The sequence below is a fragment of the Onychomys torridus genome, chromosome 9 (assembly GCF_903995425.1).
Source record: "Onychomys torridus chromosome 9, mOncTor1.1, whole genome shotgun sequence".
Taxonomy (NCBI): Eukaryota; Metazoa; Chordata; class Mammalia; order Rodentia; family Cricetidae; genus Onychomys; species Onychomys torridus.
In genome coordinates this window covers 96,110,723-96,121,232 of record NC_050451.1, presented here as the reverse complement: position 1 = coordinate 96,121,232, position 10,510 = coordinate 96,110,723, and the positions used below count along the sequence as shown (strand labels likewise).

Genomic DNA, 10,510 nt, shown 5'->3' with positions numbered 1-10,510 from the left:
CATTGGATAGAAACACAACAAAATGATTTCTTAATTTTTTTTATTCTGAAAGTTTCCTGAATTTAATTTGTTGTAAGCACTTTTTATATTTTAAAGTATTTTCTTATCACATAAATTTATTCATAGTAATTCTTAGTTTAGATGTAAAATAAAGGGTTTCATGGCATTTTAAAGACATATTTATGTCATTATGCTTTTTTATTTTTAAAAAGTTACTTATCCCTCCATGTTCCATATTCTGTATATCTTATTTCTGGTTCTCTTTCTTTCATAAGATAGTTTCTCTTCAGCTTTATTGTCTCATGTATTACATCTGTTCAACTCTCCCACCTCCTTAAGAATTATTCTTTCCAATTGTAGTTAGAGTTTTCCTGCCTGGCCCATAGTCAGGACAAATCTCTCTCACCTGCCAGTCCCACAGTCGCTCATACCCAACCAAGAAAGCACACAAAAACTTATATTGCTTACAAACTGTATGGCTGTGGCAGGCTGCTTGTTATCTACCTTTTCTATCTTAAATTAACCCATTTCTGTTAGTCTATACTTTGCCACATGGCTTGTGGCTTACCAGTGTCTTTACATGTTGCTTCTCATGGTGGCGGCTGGCGGTGTCTCTCTCCAGCCTTCTACTTCCCAGAATTCTCTTCTCTCTTGTCCCGCCTATACTTCCTGCCTAGCCACTGGCCAAACAGCATTTTATTTGTACAGAGCGATATCCACAGCATCCAATTAATTCTATTCTTCTTGGTTTTACCAGCTAAAATTCACACAGAGAGTCTTGGTTAAGGCTTCTGTTGTTTAATGAAATATCATGATCAAAAAGCAAGTTAGAGAGCAAAGGTTTTTATTTGGCTTACACTTCTGGACTGGTGTTCCTCACTGAAGGAAGTCAGGACAGGAACTCAAATAGGGAAGTATCATGAAGAAGCCATGGAGGGGTGCTGCATACTGGCTTGATTCACATGGCTTGCTCAGCATGCTTTCTTATAGATCCCACCATGGACTAGACCCTCCCTCATTGATCACTAAAAGAGAAATGATTTACAGCTGGATCTCACGGAGACATTTTCTCAACCGTGACTAACATCCTCTTTGATAACTAGCTTGTGTCACAGAAAACAAGCTAGTAAACACCACACACACACACACACACACACACACACACACACACACACACACAAGCACTTACATATTATATTGCATTATACATAATTTTAACTCTAGATTTGTAATTTAAAAGATACTCTTGATTATATATTCCACAGATTTTGTATTTCACTAGAGAGAGACTAATACTTAAAATATATTTGCCTATTAGCAAATGAATGGAATGAAAAATTAAGTATGCATATACAGTGGAATATCACACAGATGTAAAGTAAAATGAAAGCAAGAAATATGCAGATAGACAGTTGAAAGTGAATAAAATTCTACCAAATGAGATTACTCAGACCCAGAAAGATAAATGCCATATGTTCTCTCTCCTATACAGAATTTAGCTTCGGATCTTTTATTTTGTGTACTTAACTCAGAGAAAAATTGGAAGCCAGGGAACTAGAAAGTTGTCTTTTGGCAGAGGGAGAAGTTAATGGAAGAGTCAGAAGGCCTACTGCCACAAAAATAAGGGGCATGGAAAGTGAAGACAGAAAGAGTCAAAGATGAGGAAGAGTGTGGTGACATGTCTTTTGGATATGCCCTGGCTATTGCCATCAGGGATTCACAGTAGTTGTTTTCACCTACACAATACCTACACAAAATCAAGTCAACCATAATTCCTTGCATATATGGGGGAGGGGATCCCCTGGCCCACCCAACTACTGAGGCAATTTTAACAGTGGGTATTTGCTGGGTGGTGCTGTTTTGAGGATTTGGCCACTGAATCCCTCATGCCAGTCAATGTGCTCATATCCACGGTCACAAAAGCAGTAGTAATTGGATTTACTGAGCTACAAAAAATAAGAAAAGACTGTAAGTGGAAGGGGAGCATGTTGGATTGCTCTGGGGTAAGTTTGAGAAACAAATGTCAGGGAAATATGAATATACTTCATTTTATGTATTATTAAATTATGTAAAAATAAAGAAAATAAATTTAAAAGTGAGAGAATAACATATTGGTCTCTCTGATTCATACTTTATGCTTAATATAATAATTTTAATAATTTACATCCATCAAAAATTGTCATGACTTTATTTTTCTTTATGGTTACATAAAATTCCACTGTGCATAATTACCACATTTTTCTTACTTATCAATCTCTTGATGAACACAAGGCTATTTTTCATTTCCTGGCTATTATGAATACTGAAACAATTAACATGACTGTGTTAAGTATCTACATCGACTTACATCATTTTGGATCTTTACTAATGAACAGTATAGATGGGTAATATGATAGTTTTATTTTTAATTTTCTTGAGAAACCCCCACAGTGGTTTCCACAGTGAGTGGCTGCAAGCAATTACATTTCCATGAGCAGTGAATAAAAACACACATCTTCATTAGAGTTTATTGTCTTTTTTTTTTTCCTTGATGACAGCCGTTCTGACTAGGATGAGATGAAATCTGAAAGCTATTTAATTTCTATTCCTGTGACTATCAAGGATGTTTGAAACTTTTAAAAATATCTCTGGAAATTTGTATTTCTTCTTTTCATAACTTTTTAACAGCTAATTAGCTCAATAATTGGTTAAAATTTGCAGTTCATTGTGTTTCATTCACCTCAGCACTCATCCCTGACTGAACCAGAACTGGCATGTTATACTTTCTGCACATTGTCTCTTCATTTCCTAAATGATTTTGTTGCTGTAGAGAAGGTTTTTTTTGTTTTGTTTTAATTTCATATAATCTCATTAGACAATTTTGGAGATTGATCACTGTGCTTTTTAGAAATAATTTGCCTAGTTTATTTTTGTAGTATTTTCCCTATGGTCTCTACAAGATGTTTCAAAATTCTAGATCTTAGGAAAATCATTGACCAAATGGGAATTGACTGTTTTGAAAGGTGAGTGCTGTACATCTAGTTTCATATTTCTATATGTAGAAATATGGTTTTACAGCCCTGTTTGTTAAAGAAGCTGGATATCCTTGAAAAAATATACGTGCAAATAACATTACACAGACTGAACAGGTTATAATTAAGAATATCTACATATATGCATCTACATATATGCATACAAAAATTTAATGAAAAAAGAGCCTTGAATTTCACAAAGAAAAATTAGGGTGTATGGGAGGATTCAGAAGGATAAATGTTGTAATTATAATACAACCTCAAAAATGAAAATAAACCTGTCTTTCCCTATGCATATTTTACCTAACTTTGCTTATATTGGGTAACTCTAGCCATGTTCTTTACTTACAGGTGTTCTTTACTATTCCATTGGATTTCACAGGTATTTTTATGTCTGTCCATGATAGTTTATTTACTGTGACTCTCTAATCAATTTCAGATCAGCTGTTGTGCTACCATTGTTTGCTCATTCTTTTGGAGGTTGCCTTGGCTTTTCAAGTACCTTTCTGCATGCAAAAATATATATACCATTTCTTTTTCAGCAGACTGTCTTTTGGAATTTTATGGAAATTCTATTAAATTTTAGATGGATTTTGGTACTACAGCTATTTTCACAGTATTTCTTCAGCTAATCAATTTCATCTTGTAATGTATTCTTCAGTTTTTTTTTTTTTTCCTCAGGGTAATAATGTTTTCACAGTCTTTCCTTGTTTAGGTTTATTCCTAGATAATTTTAATCACTTATGATGGATCCTCTGTATTCCCAACATCTTTATAGACAAGTGTGATATTGTTACACATAAAACTAGTGATATTTGTGAGTTGACTTTTGTATCCTGCTGCTTTGCTAAAAGTGTTTCTCAATTCAAAGACTTATCTGTTTGAGTCTTCAGGTTTGCAAAGTAAGTCAAATTAAAATTATTTATTTTAATATGTGTATTCTTTTTTTACTTATTCTACAGTTTCAGCTTCAGAGTTACAGAGTCATTTTCGTAGATTCTTAGTCTCATCGAGAAAATAATTAGTACTATATATAGACGGGAACATTTATTGGAGTTAGAGAAAACCAGCAGGACAGGAAACTGGAGATCCTTGAGGAGACAGGAAACTGGAGATCCTTGAGGAGACAGGAAACTGGAGATCCTTGAGGAGACAGGAAACTGGAGATCCTTGAGACAGGAAACTGGAGATCCTTGAGGAGACAGGAAACTGGAGATCCTTGAGGAGACAGGAAACTGGAGATCCTTGAGACAGGAAACTGGAGATCCTTGAGGCAGGAAACTGGAGATCCTTGAGGCAGGAAACTGGAGATCCTTGAGGAGATAGGAAACTGGAGATCCTTGAGGCAGGAAGCTGGAGATCCTTGAGTCAGGAAACTGGAGATCCTTGAGGCTACTGGGAATGGGGAGAAGAAACAAGTTATACTTTCATATGTGGATTAAAAAGATACAATTTGCAGAAACAGAGTGGGTACACGAAGATTTAAAAAAAAAAAAAGAAAGAAAGAAAAGAAAAAGAAACACTGGGTCTCTCTCAGGGACTTACAATTTTTTTCAAAGACCTGAGTCGAATTGCTCTTCACTGAAGATGATATGAGCATTGTGCTTGATAGCAATAGCCAGCCCTTTTGAACAGTTAAGAAATATTAAGCTTTAACATTATTTAGTTTAAGCTGTATGTCAGTAAGAATCAGAACTTTGTGTTTCAAAACTCAGGATATATCTAACATTCAAGGAAGAATTCCTATTTATTGGTTTCAACTGCCTTTTGGTTTTGCGGCCAAAAGGAACAGCTATTATACTTATTGTCTTCTTTATGCCACAGCAAGTACTTCCTTTGTTATTGTCACAGTTTACCTGAAAAAGCATCTTGAAATTTATTTTGCCTCACTATAAGGATTCAGGCCATCATAGAAGGGAAGTCATGGCAGCAGAAGTGAGAGACATATGGCCATATTGCATATGCAATTAGGAGGCTGAGAGAGAAACGAGCTGTTCTCAGTTCATTTTCTCCTTTTAATTCACTCCAGTACTCCAACCCATGGAATGATGCACCCACATTTAGGGTGGTCACCTCAACACAATTATTTTAAGCTAAAATGCCCTGTGGAGCCATGCTTAATGTTTTGTTTCTTAGGTTATTCACTATTAAGTGGAAATCAGTATTAATATCACAGTCCTTCATCTTTATAGCAACGTGAACTATTGTTCATCCACAAAACAGCAAGTAGTTGAAGAATCCTGTGCATCTTTATCCCTCACTGAAAGTCCAGGGTAGTTAGAAATGACTGACAAGTTGCTTGGATATTATCTGTTGCAATGTTTGAAATTTGTCTGATTTTAAAAAGAGTCTCCATCTTCCAATATCTGTTAACCACAAGTCATGTGCTACAGAACAGAGAATGTGACAAATCCATATGTTTGAAAGGGGACTTAAGTAGTAGAAGATTATAGCAGACCTCTTGAAACTTTTTCATATGTCAACTATCATTAACAAACAGAATAAAAAACACACACACACCAAGAATAACTGAAGAAAAAAAAAACTATGAGAACATATTTTAAATGAAGGAAAAGAGGAAATTTAAGTATAACAAACATATGATTTAAATAAAAAATGATTAATAATAACCTAATCTGCAAATCTCCATTAATGTTTTAAATATAGAGACTTCAAATGAAGATTTACAGAAACAATTGTTCCAAACCACTGAATTGCATAATGGTTACTTTTGATCAAGTACACAATGTCCCAGTTAGACGAAAAAATGAGTTAGATTTCATTCTTTTTAAATTTTTTTCACATATATGTACTGTTTTTTACATCTTTTGCCCAGTTATTGTTTCTCCTTCCCATTCATCCTCCTTCCTCAATCCTTTAACTTTAGCTGTTCTTTTCTTTAATTATTAAAATTATATAGATATATGCATACATGAATTAATATATAAATGCAACCTGCCTAATTTATCTAGTGTGTCTTGACATCTACTGCAAGATTGAGTCTTCAGTAAATGACAAGGAAGTTGTATTCTTGAAATATCAACAAAATGTCTACTCAAGAATTGAAAAATAAAAACACCAAAGGCATGCCAGTGTGGTTGGGAAAAATCTCATGAAGCTCCATCCCCTGATAAAGAGCTTATAGACACTAACTGCCAAGAGGAGAAGGTGTTCTCCCTAGCAATGAATGCCCCAATTTATTCTCAGTACTAAGTAGTCAGCCCTAGTAACAAAATTCTCAAAGAAGCTTGATTTATCTTTATTACCTATAGCTCTTAATCTTTCAGTTTCTCTGTTTACCTAGCATCTGCCATTGCTCACTGGTTGTATGAGAAGGTTATGGAGGATGAGAAGGTTATGGAGGAACCAAAGATTTCTTGTTATTCTACAGAAACTGAATATTCTTTACCTTATAATGAATACTTCAGAGACAATTTATTCAACTTCATTTTTATTTACTTTTTTATATTTTGGGAATTTCATACATGAGTGTCTTTTACTTACACCTTTTCTACTTCTGCTGTCACTGTCTCTAATTCCTTCCTTGTGTTTCCACCTCCCTCTCTAATTCAAGATTTCATATTTATATAATATATATATGTATAACTCATGGCAATATATATAACTATATATAAGCATATATATATATGTATCTATGTATATATACATAATATCCCTTGTATACATATGCACCAAAAAACTTAGTAAATCAATATGCTTCAGAACTCATATGTGCACATGTTAATGGCAGACCATTTGGGACTGGATAACCTCTAAGATGGCTCATACTTGGAAACTGATTATTCCTCCCTTAGCAGCCAGTGTCTCCCTGCATGTCTTGACTTATAGCTGGAGCATTGTTTCGGGGTTCGGGATTTAGCTCAGTGGTAGAGCGTTTGCCTAGCAAGCACAAGGCCCTGAGTTCGATCCTCAGCTCAAAAAAAAAAGAAAAAAACAAAATTTCACCCAGCCATATAGAATCTTAACTCATGGGCTCATTATGAAGTTCTTATTTATGCAGCTATTTTACTGAGTTTCCATAGTTGCAATATTCCGGTTGTATTTTTAGAAGAATGGTAGTCCATTCAACAAATATATCTCCAAATTAATTCCCTCTCTCTCTCTCTCTCTCTCTCTCTCTCTCTCTCTCTCTCTCTCTCTCTCTCTCCCTGCAAAATAATCTCTTGGCTCCAATTTTTGCTCTCCATGTATTTCTGGAAGTAGCACCATCCACTGGAACGTTGTTGATCTAACAGGAGATAGTTGAAGAAAACTGCCAGTCCCTTTTTCAGAAGTACTAAGTATTCATAGATTCATAGATCCTCATGGGGAAGGACTAGTCAATCACTTCTTCATGCTAGAATGTTCACTGACTTTCTCTTGTGTAACAATCACAGTTAATATGAGTTTATGGGTACACACGTCCTGTGTTGTCCAGAAGTTCCTGCTTTTCTCCAAGCATCCCAAACCTTTTACTCTCAACAATCTTTGCAAATCCTCCTCTGTGGTGGCCCCAATCCTTGGCAGGGAGAGAGGTGGTGATACGATGTTCTCTTTGTGGCTTATCATTCCTCTAACATTTATACTCTACACTTTGTCCAGATGTGAGTTTCTACATTAATCACTATACCAAGAAGCATTTCTAATGAGGTGTAAGAACTGTACTAATATATGTACACAGAAGAGTAAAGTAGAAGGCAATTTGATGTTATGTACATTTAGTAGAACAATATTAGCAAGTCTAACCCAGGAGCTTCTGATGATCCAACCATAATTTCTTTGCTGGGTTTACAATGCAAATTCTGGTCTCCTCCTATGGGACATGCCTCAAAGGCAATCAGTGACTAATTGTTTATATAAAATTTGTGCCACTATTATAAAAATGAGTATACCTTGTCAAGACATTCATTATAGCAGTTCATCAGATTCGCAACTGAATATGAGTGTTGTGTCTCCCACCAAAATACACCAACTACATAGAATATTAAGGTACTTTGGGAGCTGGTCAGCAGGGATGATGTTTTCAGGTCAACATTAACATGATTCCTCAAATGATTTGACCACTGTATGTAGTGTCTTCAAGACATGTAAGGGAGGGAAGGTATTCCATCCCAAACCTGAGCTTCATATTTTATTTTTATGTCTTGGCAACCTATAACTTCTGGGCAGATCATAATCCCCTGTGTAGGATAACTTCAACTAAACTCTTGGATATAAAAACATAGCTTATAAGAAACACACATGGCCGGGCGTGGGTGGCACATGCCTTTAATCCCAGCACTCGGGAGGCAGAGACAGGTGGATCTCTGTGAGTTCGAGGCCAGCCTGCGCTACTAAGTGAGTTCCATGAAAGGTGCAAAGCTACACAGAGAAATCCTGTCTCAAAAAACCAAAAAAAAAAAAAAAAAAAGAAAAAAAGAAAAAAGAAACACACACATAGAGGAATCTTATAAGTTGTTTCCAAATTGTTTTCTCAAGCATCCTTTGGGTTGATTATCAATTTCAAAACCTCCTACATATCTCAATCCTCACTTAAAATCAATGCTTCTTTATTCCTCTTCTCTTATTTAGATTACCTCATTCTACTACACCTTCCATTTAATTTTTTTTTCCTCCCTACAATAATCTAAGTAATCATTTTCTGGAAGCTAGGATTACATGCTTCCCAAATTAAACAGAAATAGCTAAAAGTTTGATGCCAAAATACAATATGAATGAGAACAAGCAATGGTTATTTTTCTCAGTATGGGTTACCTCACTCAGCATAATCTGCTGCCTCTCTATCTATTGAGCTCCAAATATCATAATTAAAATTTTCTTTAAAGATTACTGGAATTCTCTTACGTATATGAACCAAAATTTTATAACATAGTCATCAATTGATTCATCTACCCTGCTTTTGTGACCTAGTTAATGTGAATAGCGCAGCTACATACGTGAAGGAGGATGTATTTCTGTGGTAGCAAATACAGTCCTATATATTTGTGTCCAGAAGATACAGTTGGGTATTTAGTACAGCGAGTTTTTGGAGAAAGTGCCACAAGGATTTCCGCATTAGTGTCATCAGTTCAATTCCATCAGCAGTGCAGGAGTGTTCCCCATTTCCCTCAACTTCCCCAGTGTTTGTTGTATTTTATTCTAATGTTGTCCATTCTAAGTGGTTCAGTAGTTTTAATTTTCATTTCACTAAGAGTGGTGAACAAGCTTCTCACTCTCAGCATTTTAAGTTGCTGCTGGTTCTTTATGTATGCTGGAGGTTCCCTGGGCTTTCATCTGTCCACATGCTATCTCCAGCATTGTACTGAAGCTCTTTTCAACTTCTTGAAGTTCCACATGTTGATGTAGCTCTTATATTGCAGGCAATTGGAGTGCTATTAATGGAGGCCTGAGATGGAGTGTTTGTAGCATGAAATGAGTCCATTACTCTTTTCCCTACAAGTTTCAGGGTTTTTTTTTTGGGGGGTGGGGGCAGGTTAAAGCCTTAGAGAGATCAGAGAAAGCCACCAGACAACCTTACTTCACCAATTCTGCAGCTTCCAAATGCACTGACTTACTGTCTACCCAGACTTTATATGCCTTTCATTGGCTCTCTTAGTCAAGCTACCTCACTTCCTCTTCCAACGCAGGCAGCTCTGTCTCTGTCTGTCTATACAGACCTCCAGGTCTCTATGGTTGGTACTGAGATTAAATCTGTCACCATGCTTGGTTCTGTTTCCTAGTGTGGCCTTGAACACACAGAGACCATGCCTGCTAAAGGATTAAGGGCCTGTGCTGACTGACTTCTTGTTTACTTGTAATGGCTGGCCTTTTCCCCCTGATCTCCATGCAAGCTTTATTTATTAATATACAAATAAAATATCAACACATTTCTGCACAAATAAAATATCACCACAAACAACTATTTCAGTTTTAAGTCTAACACTGAAATCTCTGATCCACCTGAAAATTGATTTGTGAACAGATGAGAGAGAAAGATGACTTTACATTTCTCTACGTGTAATATCCAGTTTTCCCACCACCATTTGTTAAAGATGTATTTTCTGCAACATATGTTTTTGACATTGTTGTCAAGATCACATGGCTACAAGTGCAGAAACTTCTCTCTGAGACCTTTATTTTATTCCATTGATAAATATATCTGCTTTCATACTAGTGACAAAATGACACATCAGGCAGGTTGTTTTGGCTGCAAAGTGACTATTGTGTTTCCATATAAAAGTACTTTTACTCCATTTTTGTGAAGGATCCCTTTGGAAATTTGAGGATTCTCACTGAATCTTTGTACATTGCTTTTCTTTGTAGGGTGGTCTTCAGGGTATTGATCCTACCATTCCACACACATGGGCTGTCTAACATCTTCTAGAATTTTCTTCACTTTTTATATAGCAACTTAAAGTTTGCTTCATTGACTTCTTTCATGTGCTTTGCTAGATAAATTCCAAGATATGTTTTTTGAAGCTATTGTGAACAAAAGAAAACTATTTTCATTTCAAATTGAA

At 35.7% G+C, this 10,510-nt stretch overlaps 1 non-coding gene across 1 annotated transcript; it reads left to right on the top strand.

Moving 5' to 3' along the window:
• Positions 1–6,871: 6,871 nt before the first annotated feature.
• Positions 6,872–6,953, top strand: Trnaa-agc. Its single transcript has one exon. It is a non-coding gene; the product is annotated as a tRNA-Ala (tRNA).
• Positions 6,954–10,510: the final 3,557 nt, after the last annotated feature.